Source organism: Lactuca serriola, chromosome 2 (assembly GCF_051521515.1).
Source record: "Lactuca serriola cultivar US96UC23 chromosome 2, Lser_US96UC23_V15, whole genome shotgun sequence".
Lineage (NCBI taxonomy): Eukaryota > Viridiplantae > Streptophyta > Magnoliopsida > Asterales > Asteraceae > Lactuca > Lactuca serriola.
In genome coordinates, this window is record NC_136409.1 from 107479758 (window position 1) to 107484154 (window position 4397).

Consider the following 4397-nt stretch of genomic DNA (forward strand, 5'->3'; position numbering starts at 1 on the left):
CGGTCAGAACTAAATTGATGTGTTCGATTAAGTTCTTTGTCAAACAAATCGAAAATCGGGAAACAAACTGCTGGACAATAAGTACGACGTTGTTCCATGTATTTGTCCGGCTGATATCATGAGAACAGAGGATTATATGATCACTTATCTAAAATGGCGCTTCATAGTTCAACAGAGTTTTTGAGAGCTACGATTGCTGGTTGGTTCCTGAAGTAACATACGCAAATATAGTTATTAGACTTATCCAAGTGGGAGACTGTTGGATAAGGTGTCTAAGTCCATAACTTATTTGGTATATACTTGACCCGACCCGGCATGGTCCATTTGGGTTGCACTTCACCCGAACTATTTATGGATAATTTTATGAGAGTTATACACATATGTTTATTAATATATTGTAAGTTATAATATATTAATATGAAGTTATTTAATTAGTCTTAGTCTTAAATTAATTATGAATTAATTTAGAGATTAAAAGGAAGACTAGTTAAATTGTGGGCTATTGGTTTATATGGTGTGGGCTAACACTCATTTGTTAATGGGCTAGGCTTATATGGAAGTCCATGGATGATCCATGGAGCTTTTAACCCATGGATCCTTGGAAAAGGAAAGGTCATGGGTTATTAGGGTTTCACCCTAACCATGCACACTATATAAGCATGCTTCTGTTGCATGAAATAGCCACTAGTGACACTAGTGTGGTTTTGTGTGTGTGACCGATTTTATAAGTGTGTATACACTCTCTCAAAGTTTTCCAAGAGTTTGTGGTGATTTGTGATTCCATTTGAGGCATTCACACTATTGGTGCTTGGCCCTCAAACTCCTTAGGAATCAAACTCATAATCAAAAGGTATGTAATCTCATCTAATTCTTTTATGTTTAAAAGTACCCCATGCCATGTTAGATAGGTTATGAACCTTGGAAAAATTATTATTTTGCATGTATTTAGACAAACATAGATCCAAGGTCTATTAGGGTTGCATGCACACTTAGGAAGTGTTAGATTGCTCAAAACCCAACACTGCCAACCTAGTGAATGCTACGGCCACCATGTAGTTTTACAACACTCCAATACTATCTACCAATCTAGTGAATGCTACAGCCACCCCTCAGTCTTACAACACTTCCACCGGTACTTGCCATGGTCACTGTCCTTGGTCTTAGAGTTCACCTACCAATCTAACCATAATTGTCATGAACCGAACCCGTATCTAACTATACCCCCACCAGGTGCTTGTGTTATGCTTCGAACCCCAAAGCCTTCATCAGAAAAGAATGGGTATAAAGGCTCTAACACAACCCTCAGCCTGTTCCTAATCAATATCCACCAAACATCACTACTGATGTGCAAAGAAACCTGAATATCCCTTTTTTTCACAATCTTTAGACCAAACAAATCTCCCCCAATCAGATTCAAAATGCACTCCCCCAATTCACAAAGAGTTTAAGGATTCCTAATCCATCTCACAGTCTTATAATTCAAACTTGCCAAAAACCAAGGCTTACTAAAACTAGCACTCCATTACAAGACAACCTTAGCGATCACATACATTCCAAAACTAGATGAGCACTTCCCAAAATCTCTATGAGCTCAATGATCCCCAGTACTTCTCCAAATACAACTCCAAATTCTTAAGCCAGTTCAGCTCACGACGAAGAACTATAACCCTTGATCGGAACAGACGGGTCATCAATTCAACAGCTCACCTACCGAAGGATCGATGTACTCAAAGTTCACTAGTAGTACCATTTGATTTTTGCTGACAATCCCAATGGATGAAATAACCCATGTGAACCGCACTCTCGCATCACTTAAGAGGGATATGTTACCACTGCCCAAATCCTACTCACGGTAGTAGATGACAACTTGAGCTTTATGACAATTAGCCTTCCTTGACCAGCCAAGCCTAATTTTTATACACTCCCAATACCTCAACGATCCTCTAAATCTTTAGGCACGTTCCGCTGAATCCACTACAAGTCCATAGGGACTAATCGGTTGACGAGGAACAACATCTCAATGTCAAACAATTACCCAACCCGCTCAACCACTTACTTATACTTAGAGAAATTCCCATGCAAACTGCAACTGACCTTGCTTTGAAGGTGTGAACTCAAAAACTACTGATCCTACCCTCACGACCGACACAATTCCTTACTAACTCAAAACAATGCACACCCCTACACATCCTGCCTTTAATCCCGACACGCCTACCTTGCAGATTTCTCAAACTCTTACTGATACTACTAAAGATTTGACCGGCTACTGATCTCCTAAGCGGAATACTCAAGCTTCTTCTATACGCGGCCCATGGTATGCAAAAATGGCATCTGACAACTTTCCGAATTTAAATAACTATATTACACATACATATGTTTCCATTGTTAGATAATCAAGGTATAATATTTCACACACATCAACACATAGTATTAGCATAGCGATTTAAGTGTGAAAGAGAAGAATACGATACATACCCATGATGTCTCAGGGTTCTACTCCCCTTTCCAGCAGAAACACTTACAATGAAACTTGAGCCTCCCCAATCACTAAACGTGGGCAATTTGCCCTGATATTACCAGGATGATGACAACGATGACACAATTCTACTTCTAGGGTGCATTTTTGGAAAAGGTGACCCTTCCATCCGCACTTGCCACATTTGGACTTACCGCACACACACTCATGAGTTCCTTCACCCCTAGTACAAAAGTCGCGGACCCTCGGGCCTCTAACACTAGCCATGGAAACATCAAACTGCTTAGATGTTACTGAAAGAGTCGGATCATGAGTCAGCTTCCTCTTCCCTGGATGCCTCTCCAAACCGAGCTTCTGTTCCTGAGTCACCTCGAGCATCCTGTGACATCCCTAAAATCATGGGTAGAAAATACCGGTTTCAATTATGCTTTTAAAATAATTTCAGAGTAAATCCATTGATTTAAAAGAGTTGCGGAATTTGTCCCCGAAACATTACATGATAAAATAAGATTTATCAAAGCATTTCTTAAAGAAATGTATTTTCATTATATATCAGAACTCGGGATGTCATTTTCCGATACAGAAACAAAAGCATAAACAATAAAACATAGACCTTACGCAGTTAAATACAGCTATTGGTCTATAAAAAAAAACATCTTCAGAAGTTCTCTAACTTATGCTCTCGTGTCACTACCTATACTACAAAGAAACTGAGTGGCTCAGGCTTGGGAGCCTGGTGAGCATATAGGGTTTTCAACCCACAATAAATAATTATATTTAATTTTCACCAACCAACAATAACCTGATTACCCATTCTCGTTATCCTCACTTTACGTCCCTATGACAACAACTATTACAAGGGACCTAATCTAGGATTTTCATCGGGACGGACACTACTTCAAAGGGGTTTCCTCAACAATGAATGTCCTAACCATGAGGGGGATAGAATACAGCAAATGAACACCCAAGTTCACTACACCTACATGTTATGAGCCTGCCAGCGTTCCACTGAACTGTCTAGAAAAGTCTGTGGTCGTCATCCATATTCTGTTGGACGAGTAGATCACAATCACATCGAGGCCTCTCATCGTTTTATTTCATCACACAACAACTGTCTATCCATGTTCTACCCAACATATTAGTAGATAAAAATATGTACATTTATATACAGCTTAAAACCTATACAAATCATTCATTCAATAATTATTTCAAATAAGCAAATAATATACAAACATATAACACATAATATGTAGAGAATACTTCGTATCTATGTCTTAGAAGAAAAGAAATATATACTCACTTGAAACGATGATTATCAGACAACACTACGACTCTAAAAGCAATATTCTTCGGTGAAACCGAGATGCTTTCTTGAAAACCGGACTTCTCGCGGGCAAAGTTTCGGCTTGGAAACTTTACTTCTCGGGATCCTCGGGGCTTCGGGACTTGCTTCGGGTCTCGGGAATGATATTGGGGCTTCGGGGTATAAATTGCACGCAAAATGAGGCAATGACGAGTGAGAGGTAAGAAATGAGCAACAAAACTTGGCAACCCTTGATTTCTTTTTATAAGGGCTGATCCCTGCCATTACGATCGGCGTAACTTCAGAGTACGCTGGGCGTACTCCCTCTACAAGCAGTACGCTGGGCGTACTAAGTGGATTAGACCAGATGCGTCACTACTTACGGACCCGGGGCACTCGAGTGGTGGAGTAGGGGGATGTGGCCCAACCCAGACCATGAACCATGAGTACGCTGGGCGTACCCTGCATTTCCAAACATCTAAAATTCATATCTTTCGCATAAGAGCTCCATTTTTGACATTCTTTATATCCACGCATAGGTGAGACTATTGTTTAAAACTTTCATTTAGACTCCGTCGGCTAATTTTGACTTTATTTTTATTATATTATTTTTAACAG